Source organism: Seriola dumerili, unplaced genomic scaffold (genome assembly GCF_002260705.1).
Source record: "Seriola dumerili isolate Sdu_G_001 unplaced genomic scaffold, Sdu_1.0 BDQW01000216.1, whole genome shotgun sequence".
Classification (NCBI taxonomy): domain Eukaryota; kingdom Metazoa; phylum Chordata; class Actinopteri; order Carangiformes; family Carangidae; genus Seriola; species Seriola dumerili.
In genome coordinates, this window is record NW_019174471.1 from 3880156 (window position 1) to 3897456 (window position 17301).

Consider the following 17301-nt stretch of genomic DNA (forward strand, 5'->3'; position numbering starts at 1 on the left):
TAGCAAATCGATGACATGAGTTATGAAGAGGAGCCGGGGCCTTGCTGCCTCTCCATTCTTCTCAATAACAAAAGAGGAAGTGCATTAAAAACTAGCATTGATGGGTTGTTGGGAGTTGCAGTCAATGAGCACTCAGAGTTTAAAATTAAAAGGCTCTTAGGGTGAAAATTGTTTTCTCTGGTCATCCGTCATGTCGTGAAGGGTCTTTTTCATGGTGATTAATTAGAAACTAAAAGGGTAAAAGGAGGAAGGGGGGTTAGAAATCCAGCTGTTATAAAATCCTGGTGTACTTATCCTGCCCAGTTGTGAGCTAATGACACCAGCTTTCGCCTTGACTAAGTGTTATTGCTGCAGTCCATAATTTCATCTTGAAAATGGGCAAGGGAGTGGATCTTCCTTATAGTAATTGAGTATTGATTTGAAAATAAACAGCAGCGAAACTCCCACCCGACTGACAGACCCATCTTTCGGATGGAATCGACAATAAATGGGCCCCTGGTTGGAGGGAAAGTTATGGATCAGGATGATACAGTCAAGCGCGCCTTTTCCCCTGCGATCTCTCTTCCAATATATATTGGATTTTAGATAACCCATTTACGAGCCCTGTCATCTAAAACCTATAGTTTTGAGCAGGCAGATGATAAGTTAAGGCTGAGACTTTGCAGGGATCTCTGCTGCTTACACTTCTGTGCAATCCCAGATGTATTTTTTTAATGTATGTATCATACAGGAAATAGTATCAGGTACAAAGCTGGGATGAAACTACAACCTGACTAAAATGAAATGAGATTCCGAGGCACTGTTAAGCAAATGTTTGATGTCAAACATAATGTATGCTCTCATAAATGCAAAGTACATCTGTCTAGCTCTGGGCAAATACCTTTATCTGAGTGTGAGGGGGAGAGAGTGGTAATGGTTCAACAGCTCAGTGAATCGACATAATATGAGGAGTCTAACACTTATGTCAGGCCGGCCGTTAACCTCTGCGTAATCACTGTTGAACTATGTTCACACGCCCAACACTACCCCCCAACCCCCACCCCACCCCACCCCGGAGCCCTCGCTCTGCGCTAACGACATACAAATGTGCTATTCATTTTCATTAGCCGCCACTTCACTTTTGATTCAGGGGAAACAGTGGAGCTGCGTTAGGGAGGAAGTCAACGTGGAGGAGTAACACGCTGCTCTGCCAAATGACCTCTAGGTTCCTATCAGGCTGCAGAGCAGATTAACAGAGAGATACGAGGTTCAGTTAACTTCACCGGCTGCCCTCTGAGTGCTGGAGGTGATGTCAAAACGTGGACGCCATCATGCTACTGCTACTACTATTGTCATTCACACCTGCCTAATGACTCCTGATTATCATTCACATGCTAATGCTTCATTTGTTATCGGTGTGACCTGCGTCGGGAGCATTATGAACGTTATCTATATTTATCTTGTCAATTATTGATTGCCTCTTCCCATCGCACGTCATTATTAATTTGACGTGCTGTGTCAAGCTCACTGTTAATCATATTTAAACAGATATGAGGAGATAAAAATCAATTTTCCATTATCCTTGAGCTTTTTTTTTTTTCATATCCATCCGGCACTGTGGAGGGGACTTGAGAGATCGGCTATGCATGACTAAGCAGATCCAGAGCCCTGCAGAGTAAATAATCATCTAATTTGAGTTTAATGGGAAAGCAGTCAAAAGATGGAAGTGGTGTCTTGAGTTCTTCTCAAGGTAAGATTATATAACATAATGTAATTTTCAGATGTTTCACAGAGCTGCTGTAATGGTATTTACCCAGGTCTTAACACTTTATGCATGCTGCCTCTGTTTCCATGTTACAGACAATCATGATGGAGATGTTATCTCTAGTATCAACACTTACTCTATGAGGTTTCATAATACAGCAATTACATCTTGAATTTGAGGCAGTATGACACCACATAAAGGAGATGCATACTAGCGTTTCAGAAAAAGAAACAAAACAAGCTTAGTTTAGTTCTTTTCACATCTGACAAAAGCAGGTCAGAAAGACAAGAAGCCTAAAGAGCTATTACCCAGTGGAAGGTAATGGCGCGAGGTGCGGGAGGATACAAATAGCTGAGGAAGGGCACTTCACCCAGATAATGGGGTTGAAGGATTCTGGCATGGCGAGATTCATGTACAGACAAGGCTCCTTTGATGCAGTGACATTGGAGAGCCCATAAAAGCCATAGTATAAAATACAGAGGCGTTAACGTGAGCTAATAGGATCCCCGGCTTTTTGGAGGCAGATTTAGCATACCCTGACATGGGAGACACAGAAACACTAATTGGATACACCTACCTGGGTTCAATAAATGAACACAGGGGGATCCATCAGAGGAGACAGAGTTCAGACCCGGGTAGGTTGAGGGACTGTGAAGAAATGGCGGAAGAGAGGAAGTAGAGAGCCTGCTGCACACATTAGCAGCAAAAATAAATAAATAAATAACAATGGACACCCACTGAATCAACAAATCATCAAAGTAAAGCTTTTTCCCACTTTTCATTTTTTACTTATTGAACTGAATATGTATCAACTACATTGTACGGTATCATAGTAGCATCATATATTCAATACTTACATTAGACTGCAAGATTATATTCAGTATTAATATAAGTCTGCGCCAAAAATATAATATATTTATATTATATAATATAAATATAATATCAGAGCTGAAAGCATCATTGAAGTTTACAAAATAGTAGAAAGTAATTGAATACATTTTGCCAAGTGTTCTTGTATTTCAATTTAATGCTATATTGTCTCTTGTATTACAATATATTGATCTAACAGTTGTAGTAACTAGTTACTTCCTACAAAAAATGACAATTATATCTAATATTTATATTTAACTTCCCTGCTAAATGCTTTTCACGGGCAAATTACAAGTCAAAATGCAAGTCCAGTAAGTCTTTGAATAATCATTAAATTACATACTGTCACTAGAACATGTTCCTTGTAAAGCAGTGATATTATTTTTTTTTAAACTTAACTAAGACCAAGTCCTTTCAGTGCACTCTTCCAGGCTTTTACCAGGTAAAACATGAGACTTGAATGTAATAACATTCAAGTCTCATGTTAAGTCAAGTCTTTAAATCCATCTTAATTGATAGTTTTAATTGTTAAATTGTTTTTTGATTAATTCCTAACATGGAAATATTGATTACAGTAGCTTTAAGGACTTAAGTGTGAAGTCAAGTCTCATGTCTCAACCTTTCTGATTTATGTCTATCTCGAGTCCATGTCTCAAGTCTCCAGCTTTAACATGTGGTTTCCAAACTTTGTTTGTTACTGTGACACAAACACTTTTTTATTATTATTATTGAGCAAAAACATGACATAAATAAACTTAACTTAACTTAAACATACTAAGTCACACTAAACAAACCAAATAATAACACAAAGACATAACATGACAATATCAATAAGGCTTCACAACCTAATAAGATATTAATGAATAGATAAATAAGAAACCCAAACAAAACAAAGGCAAAATAAATCAGACTCTGCATTGCATAATACATTTTCTTTCAAGCATCCCTTCGACTAACAGACTCAAATTTCCTGAACTGATCACAACTTGAATCGTATTTGTTGAGCTCAAAAGGATTATGTGACTGTACCTCAAATTGAGCAATTCAAAGAATGAACTCATTATTCTGAATCAGACTGCTTGTTACCTTCAAAAATCCTGCACACACCTGCTTAGAGTAATGAGTCTCCAACAAGGAACAACAGCCAAGATTTACACCTACAAATCCACAGTGTCTCACAACACTAATGCTATAAGACTGGTGATTTACAGTCAGTGGCTTTCAGTGTGGATTCCTAATGAGGGACTGACGAACCCAGCTCTTCTAGTGCAGGTAAAGCTCTGTCCCAGACCTCGCTGTGCTCTTGGACAAATGATACATATATGATTTATTTTGCACACAGGGGACTGAGGTTTGATTCTCGCCGTCTGCATCCAGCCAGACACTATTTAGCGATGCTGTCAGAAAAGCTCTTTAGACGGACTAATCTTTGGCCCGCTGACAGCTGTGTCCTCTTCCAAAATGAACACAAATTCCCTCAGACCAGCTTCTCCTCCGGCTCAGATCAATATGGCTCTGATAAGGCAGGACATCTTCCAGGAGCTGCAGGGCATGAGGAGGGGCTCTGACATATCATGATTTGGGCTTTAATTGCTTGGCAAGTGCAGCTGACTCAAATACATGTATAAATGTGGGTGCAGGTGTGTTTGTAAATGCAAGTATGCGTGCGCCTACAAGGCAGTTTTCAATGTGATTGATTACAGGACACGTACACTTTGTGTTGTAAGCCAAGCTTTGTGCATGGAAGTCACATGTACCAACCCAAGTGTATGAGCAGACATAGATTTCTTTAATGAAAAATTGCTATGATGCCACTATAATACTTTAAACATGATACCTTCTCCAAACATTGAGGAATGAAGATTGATTTCTGTTTATTGTACAATTTCCTCTGTGTTGATATCAGGCTGTGATCCTGCTGTTCAATCACACATTTAAAAGTACACTGTGAAAACACTGAATTATATTCTGGGTTCATCTGTGCAGAAGTATTGTCAGCTCAACGTACTTAAATCAATGTGTAAGATGCATTTTACCAACTAATTTATATACAGGTCGATAGTTTAGTCCAGTGGTTCTCAACCTAGAGGTCGTGGCCCCCTTAAAGATTCACAGTCATTTTTGTTCTTAGGCAACATCTAGCGGCCTTAGTAATTATCAATCAATCAATCAATCAATCAAACTTTATTTGTATAACACTTTTCATACAGGCTAGTGTAGTTCAAAGTGCTTCCCAAATAACTGATGAGCTAAAAGAAAGCAAATCAAGGAAGAAAGCTGAAAGCTGACAATGAGATACAATAAAATAGATTAAAAAAGCTATAATAACATTAACAAACAAACAAAACATAAGATAGAACAAAATATAATAATACAAGAATAGGTAAAATAGAATAAAATACAATTTAGAACATAATTACAATAAAATAAGTGAACAAAATAAAGTGACTAATGACTAAAAACTCAGGTCCTTGGGGAGAATGTTCCATCGGCTCAGAGCATAAAAGCTGAAAGCTGCCGCTCTGAAGGTTTTAGTCCTGCACTTTGGAACAACTAAGAGACTTGTCCAGAGGACCTGAGAAGCCATACTGGTTCATAGGCTGTAAGAATGTGAGACATGTATGCTGGTGCAAGACCATGAAGTGCTTTAAAAACAGGTAAAAGAATTTTAAAATCAATACGGAAGCTGACCGATAACCGATGTAGGGACTTTAAAGCAGGTGTTCTCTCCTTCTGGCCTCAGTCGGTACTCGGGCAGCAGAATTCTGAATCAACTGAAGCTGGTTTATAACCCTTTTGGGTAGACCAGATAGGAGAACATTACAATAGTCAGGTCTGCTGGATATAATGCATCAGTTTTTCTGTGTCACTCAGATTATCACGGGAGCAAAGGGAAAAGTTTGGTGACGCGTTATAAAGAGCAACAAAGACTGTGTTATGAGGACGTTGAGGTGGATGGATGTGTCAACAAAACCCAGGAATATGACACAGGAGAGTTCAATTGTTCAATTCACATGTGGAAGTAGCTATTTATATTGTAACCATGCCAACAAAGATCATCTAAATTTGAGGAAGTACTTATATTAACCCAAATCACAATCTTTCCCAATACCTAACCAAGTAGTTTTTGTGCCTAAATGTAACCAAGCCATGGAAAATAAAAAAAGGTAGAAAAAACTAAGTTGCACAGATTTATGCAAATTTTTTGGGCATTTTTCCTGTTTTCTGAAATAAGCCTATTGGATGTTGACATCTTTGTGCCTTGGACATTTATTTAAATGAGTCTATCTGAAGTTCAGAAGGGAAACATGTCTTGAAATTGCCACACAAAGGGAACCTCAGTTAGACACAGGCAAAAAAATTAGGAGATCTTGAGCCACTGCATACAAAAGCAATGTAAAGGTATGTCAGAGGGTACTTCATCTTAGAGTAAGGACATGAGTTTAAACTTAATTTATTCAATTTTGAATTTTCTCTTCTTTTTTTTTTGTTTAACAGTGTAAAATAAAGAACTGAAATGCACTGAGGTGTTGAACATTTTTGCAGATTTCAGCCTGCAGATCATTAGCACTGAAGTGTGAGATGAACACTGTCCATAGTGCTGATCCGAGAGCAGCTGAGATCACAGGAGCTCTCTGGTGATACAATCATTGTATATCAAAAAATCAAATAAACAAAAAATAAAATTAAGATGGATTGACTTGGTTAAAAATACCTCATAGTGAAATGCAACCTGGACCAAGTGAACTTCTCTGCTGTTCATAAATACTATAAAAATCATGCCATAGATCATAGTTCCTGCTGGCAAATCCAAAAACCCATGCTGATGTCAACCTACCTTCAAATGGACACACAACACATGCAAAAACTACACACTGTTATGATGTTGATAAAATCCACATTAAATACTACTCATACTCCATGTTTTTCTCGTGGTCTGAGTGAGGACGCACGCCATCCTCCTGAGCCCCAGCATATATGATCCTTCACAACAGACACGTATTCAATCTCTTATCTTCCTAGCACGCTGCAGGACGCTGACTTGCATGGTGGAATGGGAAATAAATGACACGAAGGGGAGTGAGCCTGTCGCCCACCTGCCCCACAGGCCTTCACATAAATAGCTTTTAACACGGAGATCAATAATGTTAAGTTGTGATTAAATAGATTATTACATTGAAAATTAGCCACCCCAGGGGCCAACATGTGTTTATGGAATAACCAAAGCAGAGCTGTTTCACTCTCTTAGTCTGTAGTGAGATTGCAGATGTTCTTGCAGATGTTTTGTATACTCCAGTTGTTTGATTTAAAGGTACATCACACACCTTGGCAAATATTGTGCAATACAGTTGAGAGGAGGATAAAAAAATGGAGGGATTTAATGAATGCATGGAGCACTTTATTTTTCTTCCTCAGTCCCATTAAACAGAGCAAGAACACATCAGCACGGCTATAAGTAGTCGTGATTTTTTATTTTTTTAGTTTGTCCTCCTTTTCTCTTGAGAGATGGGTTGGCCTTCATGGTGTACTTCTCAACCTGTTTATTTCTTATTTGCACAATCAAACCTCTTCTTTCTTGGTATGTTTTGTCATCCGCGTCATTCCTTAAGTATGGTGTCCCTCAAGGGTGAGTTGAAGGCCCTTTACATTTGCTCCTCATCATTTGGCAATTTATGTTTTTTTCATCATTTCATCATTATTGATTTGGTTCTGCATTTCTGGCCACCTGATGAGTTACTCTAATATCCCCTGTATTTTAGCTCTGTTTTTGGTCTCTACCAACTCCTGAGGGAAATATCTATTTTTCCTGCAGCTGTTTGCTGCTGAGCTGGTCATGGACAGCGGCTGTTCACAGCGTTTTTTCTGAAAAAAGCTTCCAGCTGTGGCTGAAAGCTTTAGTACCTGGTTATCATCTGAACATTTTTATTAAAGCCACTTTAAAGTCTGTCTCCAATGCTATGCTGATGATACACAGATGTAGGCCTACTTGCCACTCAAAATATCTCACACTGACATTTATTTAGTTTTACCAAAGACAAATGACTCAGATAAAAATGTGGGTGCGCTACTTTGAAGAGACTTGACTTTCAGTGAGCAGCTGAGAGGGTTCTCAAGCTTTAGTGTATCATTGTGTATCCTTTGTGAAGCTAAGCATATACTTCAATCAGGAACACTATCTTTATGCCTCATTCATTCGCAACCCTCTCTTGCTCTCTCCCTCTCTCACCCCACTTCTTGTAATCATTGACTTCAGGTGTTTCAGATTTTGCCACAATCTCAACCAGCCAATCGCTATCAAACTTTAAAATCTGTTCTCCTCTCTTCTGCTGTCAGCTATCATTTCAGTGCATATTGCGGTGACCCTCATCCACACCATCCACCTCCAGTCATCACGTCCAGTACCAGGTTGAGTTCATCAGAGTCCACTCCACATCACATCCAGACCCGCAGCATCCTCTTCTTCCCATCACCACCAGTGTCCAGACTCCAGGGGTTTCCTATACTTCGCACAGCCTCACCCGCTTTTCACATATGATGACATCACGATGGGGTCTCTCACATCTCTCACTTTTCCTCCCTTGTTTTGCACATTAAGGGTGCATTAACAATGTCACCCTTTCTTTATTATTTTTGTTATGGTGGTATGCATGGTAATATATTGACTTTTGGTTGTTTATTGTGCAGAAAAATCACCCATCCATTCATCCATTCCTCCATTTATTAATTGACCTACTCCCTCTCTCAATAAATGGTTACATTTTTAAATGTGCACACCAGCCGGAGGCTCTATGGCCCCAGTTATCCTTATAACCTTATCAGGCAATAATAATCTAATAATAATCTACATCACATGTCAAGTCTAGAGTATATGGTCGTTTTACAACGGTAGGAAAATATTTAGTTTTATCTCATGGATTATTCCAAAGAAATATATTCCAGACAAAACATACTACTGCTATACCGTCAGTGGCTTAAAGTTACTTTAATGATTGATTTTAATTTGATTGCTAGCTCATAAAGCCATTCATGGTCTTGCTCTATCTTACATTATGACCCCATTAGTAAGCATTGCATCTGTGCAGTGTGGTTCCCAAAGGCCCAGAAGATTTTACTCCATATGAAATAGCTTTTGATCACATGATTTTTAATGTGATTTTGTGTTTTTCCCATCATTTAATGTATTAAGGTATGATTTCACTAGCGCTTTTATCTCAGCTTGACTCTATCTCACACTTGCTTTTATTTGATTCACACAGACAGTCTTTACTTATCCCGTCATCCAGGTTGTTTTCATTGGAGGCCTTTGTGCTTTGTTTTGCCAATACACCCTGAGTAGAACATGGCTCCATGGCTTCAAAACTAAAACCAAATTTGTTTTACAGGGCTAATCCATTTCTGACTGCTCTGCTTATTCTTCCTGCATAATAGGACCCCGAGTCCCTTTCTTTTCTGTGTGTGAATGTGTGTGTGTGTGTGTGTGTGTGTGTGTGTGTGTGTGTGTGTGAGCGCGTGTGTGTGTGTGTGCGCGCGCGTGTGTGTGTGTGTGCGCGCGCGTGTGTGTGTGTGTGTCACAGAGAGAGAAAGTGCTTCTACCCTACAGCATTTTGCCAAATCCATTTGACTTCACACAGAAGTTCATTTATTAAATCTTTAATAGGTCCTTTTATTATGTATGCTTATAAAGATCCTAATAGAGATGTTAGGTAATGGAATTCTGCTTTCTTAAAAAGCTAATGAATCTCCATAACTTTTCTATTTCAAAGAAAACCTGTTCCAATTTAGTCTGATGTTTTATTCACATGAAACTGTCCATTTGCTTTAATTAACTAAATATGATTTATCTTACTTCCCCCATCTTCCAATATGCTCATTATCAAGATACAGTTGCATATTATTGATAAAAGGTAATTAGAGAAATGATGGAGTTGTGTTTTTGTATTTTGTATTTATTAAGGATTTTAAAGGCATGTTGCTGATGTTCTGACGCTTCCTGCAGGTGAAACTTCATTCCTCCTCTCAGAAGGCCTCAAATGGACCACAAATGGCTCCAATTTCATGTGTGCTGGAAGTGGAGGAGAAGTGGTGTGGCATAATGGGAAGTTTTCATAGAGGAGAGTTGGTGTGCTGATAAGTGGCAGATAGAGGTTTTACACTTGGCCGGAGCATATCGGTAATAGCTCCTGGAGCAGCAGTGTATTGACTCCAGTGGAGGAGATGCAGGAGCGGAGAGAGGAAACATTTCTGTGCGCGGTTTGAAGAGGGTGACGCCCAGCTCTGGAAGAGTGCAGGTCTACAGGGAAGAGTATCTGCCATGGAACAGATGTCCCGGTCACAGAGGCTGAGGGTGCAATCACACCTCCCATTTTTCTTTCTTCTTCAGGCAGGTGGAGGAGTCTGAGCCGGTGGAGAATCTACTCTGGTGCATTACTAAATTCATTCATGTAAATATACTAAATTCATTTATGTAAATATACACCAATCACTTACAAGTATAGCAACAACAATGTGTAAATTGTGTGCAGACGTTATAATGGCTGGATAACAGGAAAGCGCTACAGTAGTTTGGTTTCATGGTGGCTCTAAGTTCAGTGTCACAGCGTCACAAAAAATACATTTATTTCTGCCTCTTGGGAGCAGGAATGTGCCAAACTAAGAAACGCATGAATGGAGAACTCTGGTGTAACCTCCTTGAGTAGATCAGCTGTGTTGTTGGACACCTGTGCCCAAAGCATCTTAAACTTGAAGCTGCTCCAGCACATAATTGTGTTCATGTTTTTCAAATCTTCTTACTTTTGTGTGAAATATGAAATAATTTTACTTCTTTGGCCTCAAACAGCTTTTTAAATGAAACCATCTGAGCAGTCTAGAGGGAGGGAAATCTCTGGTGGAGTGGCTAACAATTTATACACATCTGAAGATGAGGTCTGAACTGCTTTTCTGTAAGAAGCCTAGTATTGTATTTTACAAAATTCTTGTGTGATTTTTAAAGTACAATCTCAATCTGAAGTATAGCTGTTAAATAAATGTTATGCCATATAATATTCCTCATTAGTACAACACTTACACTTCCCTTATAAAGCAGGTCTATGCTGTATATTAATACTGTGAAAGTATTAAAGCGCTCAGTCTACAGAGAAATGCACAGAAACTGAGCTTTAAAACAAGTGACCAGGACTTTTGTAACTTTGTGCTGTCACAACAAAACAGTCACCACGCTCAGCCATGCCCCAAGCCCAGCCCACCTAAACCCACCATCCAATCCCGCTATTATCAATCACTTAGAAAACAGTCAGCGAATCAGAAGAGAGCTCTCAATGCCTCTCTTCTAATTGGCCCACCAGCGTGTTGTTACTAGAGCTCCAGGGAAAAGCCTGGGAGGGAAGATGTAAAACTACTACTGGTTTTTGGTTCTTAAATCTACAAATACATGCATACATACATAAGTGTAAAATATGGGACCAAGTATGATATTTATCATCTATTATAATTTGACTTGCAGCCTAATAAACAAAATGCTAAAGTGCATGGAAAAATGACATTCATAACAGACTTAGACTCAGTACTTATATGTAAGATTCATTATTTTATTTCAAAATTGAATGTGCTGAGGCAAAGACCAAATAATGTGCAATTGTCCAAATACTTCCAGCCTGGACTGTATCTTTCATATACAGTATAAGGCCTCAATAATCCCTCCTTTCATTTAGTGTCAGCCAGTGTTGGGGATATATACAGTGTGACACCTGCAGGGACACGGCTCTCGCTTTGTCCTGGGTGGATTTCATTCGGTCTGTAGACGTACAGTACATACTGCTCATTACTCTCCTACCAGTCTCCCTTATGAGTCGACTGACCTGTTCTTTGTTCATTTTTCTCATAGCGAGGAGGTAAGAAAAGGGCCCGACACAATACAGTTACTGAGTTTTTGTGTCATCTTGGTGGGACACCATGTTAATAAATGTTTGTTTTCTGCTGCGTCTCAACATGCTGCCGGTGTTTGGTAGTAGTTTGGTTCTCACCTTTACACTCATGCGTCGCCTCACTAAGGGCCTGATTTACTAAAGCTTTGCGTGCGTAAAAACGTGCGCAAACGCGACAGCACGCGCAAACACATGTTGATGCTGATCTACCAACCGGGCGCACCGAGGATTGCGTCTGTCAGTCGGGCAAAATAACACGCGCTATCCATTTTGCGCTTCTGCCTTCATGAATATGCAATATAGGCGTGCCTGCCAGAACGCGCAAAATATTGGGAGGAGTAGATGCAAATAGAATCATTTTGCGCACGCAATGAGATTTACCAAACCTCAAACTAATTGCGCTGATTATTTTTGCGTCTATATTTAGCACGTTTGAGAGTCAAGTCTTAGGCTACCTGGCACAGCCGTGCACACAGATGGCTGCGGTCATTGTTGCAAGGAGGCGGCGTAGGCACGACAGGCAACGGAGAGAACGCATCTTTTCTGTTCGTGTCACTCTTTTTGGAATGGCAGAAGAAAAAATAATCGAGACATATCGGTTATCCGGCGATGCCATGATTGTCCTTTGAAAAAGAAAAAAACAAAAAAGTCATTCGTTCAGAGTTCAGAAAATCCTTAAATAATAAATGTTGCATCATAATGTCAAGTGTTTTTTGTTTGTGCTATCTTGACAAAACCAAAAACTCACATTTTTATGTACTAAAGCCCACTTTCTTTTAGACATAGGAAACATTTAGTTCGGCCCAGTTCCTGTCATTTATTCCTGAAACTTAAAACAAATGAAAACGCACACACTTCTGCGCCCCTGCTGGAACGCACAAACAAAAAAACCCTTTTGGCAATTACGCTTTTCCATTGCACAGCTAAAGAACGTTCATGACGCACGTTCATGTCTTATGTGGTGTACCTGAATGAATTAAAAATATTCCCAGTATCCCAGTAATCTGCTCATCACAGAACGTCAGCTGCACCTGCTGTTCAATGGGAGACAGAGGGTCCTCCTCCGCCGGTCCTCCACCTGTTTTATTTGCCGATTTGTTATTCTGTGCGATTTTTTCCTTTGTTCTTCTACGAATGTCTTGCCACCTTTTCTTCATTTCATCCGGTGTTCTTTTGGTTTCCCCCACAGCATTAACCTTGTCACAGATTGCCTCCCATATTGCGTTCCTCCTAATAACAGTTAAATTCCTTTGCTATAACTCAGAAATGTGCTTGTTTGCCTCTTGTACCAGCACCTCCAATTCCGGTCCAATTGGATCTGCTCGTTTGCATTTGCCACGGTGAACACCCTTACCTCGCACAAAATCCTCATTTAAATAGGGCCGGCTCGATCACTTTTGCGCCTGTAGTCAACTGCGCTGTTAATCTAAGTAAATCACCCACAAGGCCCAAACAGGCAGCGCGCGCAATCTATCCGTGTGCGCACGCAATTTAGCGCTCTTTATTTGGGATCTTAGTAAATCAGGCCCTAAGTGTCTGTGACGCTTCCTTTTTTCATCTCTTTTTTTAACGTTTGGGTTTCATTTCTTTGAATGCAGCCCTGTCATGTTGCCATTTTATCTAATTTAACCAGTCATTGGGTTTGTGTTTAAATTCTGTACCTTTTATCTTCCCCCTCATATGACAAGCCTGTTTGTGGCTTCTCATCCTTGGTGGAATCTCTTCACTGTATATTGTGTTTAAAGAGAACTGGCACACTGTACTACTTGCTTCTTCAGGGGTATTTTATGTTCTTGAGGATCCATCTGTGGTGATTCAGTGGGATCAGAACACTGCAGCTCAACAGTCTACATTTCCTTTTCAAGCCTTAAGCAACTTATTTCATTGTTTTTGGTTGGGGTACTGGAAGCAAATGCTTAAACATTTTAACATTAAAACTTAACTTTCTTAAGATCAAACTGTGGTTGGGTTTTAGACTGTGTTTCAATTCCTCAAACACTGCTGTGCAGTTGGTGCGTTGAGACTAACATCTTTGGTGGTAATTTGACACCTGTGCACAGTGTGAAGCGTCTCCTCAGCTCAAACACCTAACTCCAGGCATTAAAGGAGCAGTGGGAAATGTTAAAACCTGACAAGTTAGTTTAACTGGAACTCTGGGGAAACGATTGCCTTAAATCCCCCAAAATAAACTGGGGAAGGGGGCTAAACTGTGGAACACCCTACCAAGAAATATTAGAGGGGCAGACTCATAGGACAATTTTAAACCACAACTGAAAACATACCTCTTCAATTTAGCTTTAACTAGTCCTTTTTTTAGTTTAGTAGAGTTTTTATGGGTTTTTTTGTTTGTTTCTTTGTTTGTTTTAAATGTTTTTGTCTTAAATGTTCTCCCTGTTTTTAACGACTTCCCTGTTTTAACTCCCATTCTGTTTTGTATTTATGACAGCACTTTGAGCTGCATCCTGTGTTTGAAAAGTGCTATATAAATAAAGTTATGATTATGATTATGATTATCATTATATCGTTTTTAGTTTACCCAGTTAAAGCAAATCGATGAATCGAGCAACATGAACTTAAATTCATCTTCATTACACAAATTCTAGCATTCAAGTTTTATGTACTGTTTTCTTCCACTGAGATATATTACAATATTCTAGTTGTGACAACTTCAACCACAGTTGTGTCCGCTCAGTTCATTTAAGAAACACACACTAGTTTGGTGAGCTGAAGCAACACCTGAAGAGCTTGGTTGAAGCCTTCCTCAACGCTGAAAAAAACCTGGCAACTTTGGACTTCTTTCTTCATCTGATGCTATTGCAGCCTCCAGTAGTTTATATGGAGAGTCGAACTCCTGGTGAATATCTTTAATCATGGCCTTGTTGATTTTTGTAATTTTGATTTCTGGAGGGATTCAGATATTGATCTCATCCTGTGCTGTTTCTGACAGATTGTTGGTAAGGGTGTTGATGTCTACTTCCTGTAGTGATCCTCCAGTTTTGTGTGTGACCCTCAGGAAAAGTGCAGTCATGAGCCCCTCTAGTATAAAGGAGGAGCTATCAGTTGGCTCTGCTGAGAGTTCCTTACCTGGCTCTGCAGGAGTTGACAGCAGACTGGGGTGACATCCTTTAGAACTGGGGAATGAAACTGCATCTAGTGTCGGCTCGGAGAATTCGTCAGGAGATTTTCTTGGAGCCAAATTGCATGAGGTTAACTCATGACTATCAACATGGACCCTGAAATTAAAACCAGCAAGACCATCATCACTGAAGGATTCAAATGGTGCAGCCTCACAAGGAGGTGGTGTCTGACTTGAATAAGAAGGTGCTGGATGCTTGTTGCTGGCTTCTCGGGACTCTGGACTGATGGTGTCATTTTCCTCTGGTATGGTCAGCATATTTGTGATTATGTCTTGGATGTCAGTTAATGCACCAGACACTTCCTCACTGTAGCTTCCTTTTTATGATGGATCTTTCTCCATCCAGATTTGCGCCTTCTGCAAGAACTTTCCCACCGAGTCCTCAGTCATGGCGTACAGAACTTCAGGAGAAAACTGTGATTCAGTGGCGTCCGCCTTCCTCATTAATTCAGGGATGAAAGAGTCAGAAAGACGTCTGTCCGGTGAAACCGTTGGAGTTTGATATACCTGGCCAGCCATCAGCTAAGTGTAGATTTTATCAGCCAGTTCCTTTGAAAATTTCCTGATCTTGTCACTGGCCATGATGTTTTTCCGGTGTTTTGCTGGCATCTGTGGCAGGATCCTCTGGCTGTAGCTCCTCAAACAATCTGTCAACATCAGTTTTTATGGTCTCAAAATTATTTGAAGACTTCCTGGTCTTACCTCTGATCACTATCATCCTGTTGTTTGGACTGGGGCTTTCAGGTGTACGCCGGGGAGACTCTTGAGCAGCTCCTGGTAGCAGGTATTCATCTTCATGGAGAGACTCTGAATTGTTTTTGAGACTTAGCAGAAATTCTCACTTTTGTCTCTTGAACTTGCTTTTCAGTTCTACCATCATTTTTTCAAGTTCTTTTTGGGCAAACCTGGAAAAGCTGCACTTGCGATTTGTTTGGTTGGCATTGGTGGTCATGTCAGAAGGTACCTTCTGTGAAACTTCCCTCTCCACTAGTGCTGTCAGCTGTTCAGCACTCTCACATTTCTCCTGTGGCACATCTAAAGCGACAGCAAAGCTACCAGAAAGGGAGTCTTCCACATGTGTGTTCAGGTTCTCCAAAGATTTGGTTATATCAGCCTGAAATGGAAAGCTGTCTTCAATCACTGGTTTGACAAGTCCAAGGACAATTGTACAGTGTGTCTGTACCACTTCTTTACACAAATCAGCCAGCGTAGCTGTTGTGGCAGAGTCAGTAATTCCTGCAGCTAACATGCTCCTCTGTAGTGGAGAGAATCCTTCAAAAAATTTGTTAACTATGAGCAAAAGAGCCTCGGGCGAGATGTTAGTAGGGTTGTCCATCTGGAATCCTGATTGGTCCATTGTAGACAATTTTTCTTTCACAAAGCTGCTTAGATTGCTTTGGTTCGTTTGAAACTTTCTGTAGGCCTAGATGTTCAGCAGTGTTTGAATCCTCACTGTGGTTTCAGAATGTGTTCTAGAAGTCACTTGTCTGGTGTGTAAAATGCAGATTTTAAAAGCCAGTTTACCACGGAGACGTCAAATGTTTGACGTCATAAGGATGGAAGGAATGTGCGTCAGAAGGATCAATGGGATTTTTGTTTATCATACACACACAAACACACACACACACCTAACAAAGGGCATTCTCTTTCTCTCTCTCTCTCTCTCTCTCTCTCTGTCAGACACAAACACATTCGCGCGCATGACACACAGAGGCTCGTGCGCACACATAGTTCATCCCTCATAAATTAATGAACACAGCAATGAAGTACAAGTCAACTGTATTTTCTTTTTTTGACAAATGAGTATTTGGAATTAAATTTTCAAACTGAATGAAAATATTAACACATTATCACTGATTTATTATGTATATCCATTTCCCCAAATAAAGTGTGAATTAAGGTATGATCAGTAGGAGACGTCACCTGTCTCTAGTATTTTGAAACAGTTTGGCAATGCTGTCATGTCCATAGATGCTCTTATTAACACCCCCAGATGAATGGCACAGTCTGCGGACCACCTGTGCACTCGTGACGCACGGGGATTAACTGGAGACGCGCGTTGAAGCCGAGCAGTTCATAATTCCAGTAAGAGCAAAAGCATGTCCACGTTTCTCACTGTTTATGACTTATGTCCCAATAATATCAATATCGGACCTACCCTACAGTACGCTCGGTATCAGTTGATGGAAACTTTGAGATCTAACTAATAATCATGTTTTCAATATTTCTGGATTTGTTTCACATCTGATCAAAATTACTGTAAATACTCTCTGGTTTCAACCCATGCTCAGATTATAAAAACCTCTATTAAAATATGTTCACATATTATTTGAATTGGCTTGTAGTGCATTTGTGGATGTCACACAGCGTCTTTTGTAAACACTTGATCGTGTCATGTCACCTGTATTCTTATGCACCCAAAAATATTTTCTTGTAAATTACATAAATTGCTTGATTCACATAAGTGAAATTAATACATTTTTTTATTAATTCATTAAATTGCTTACTGCATATGATTAATAACCTTATAGTTAATATTCCATATGATTAAATGTAACCCAATGCTTTTACACTTGAATTGAGACCACTCCTAAAATCTAGAGCCTTTTTACTCCTGAGCTGTATCACAA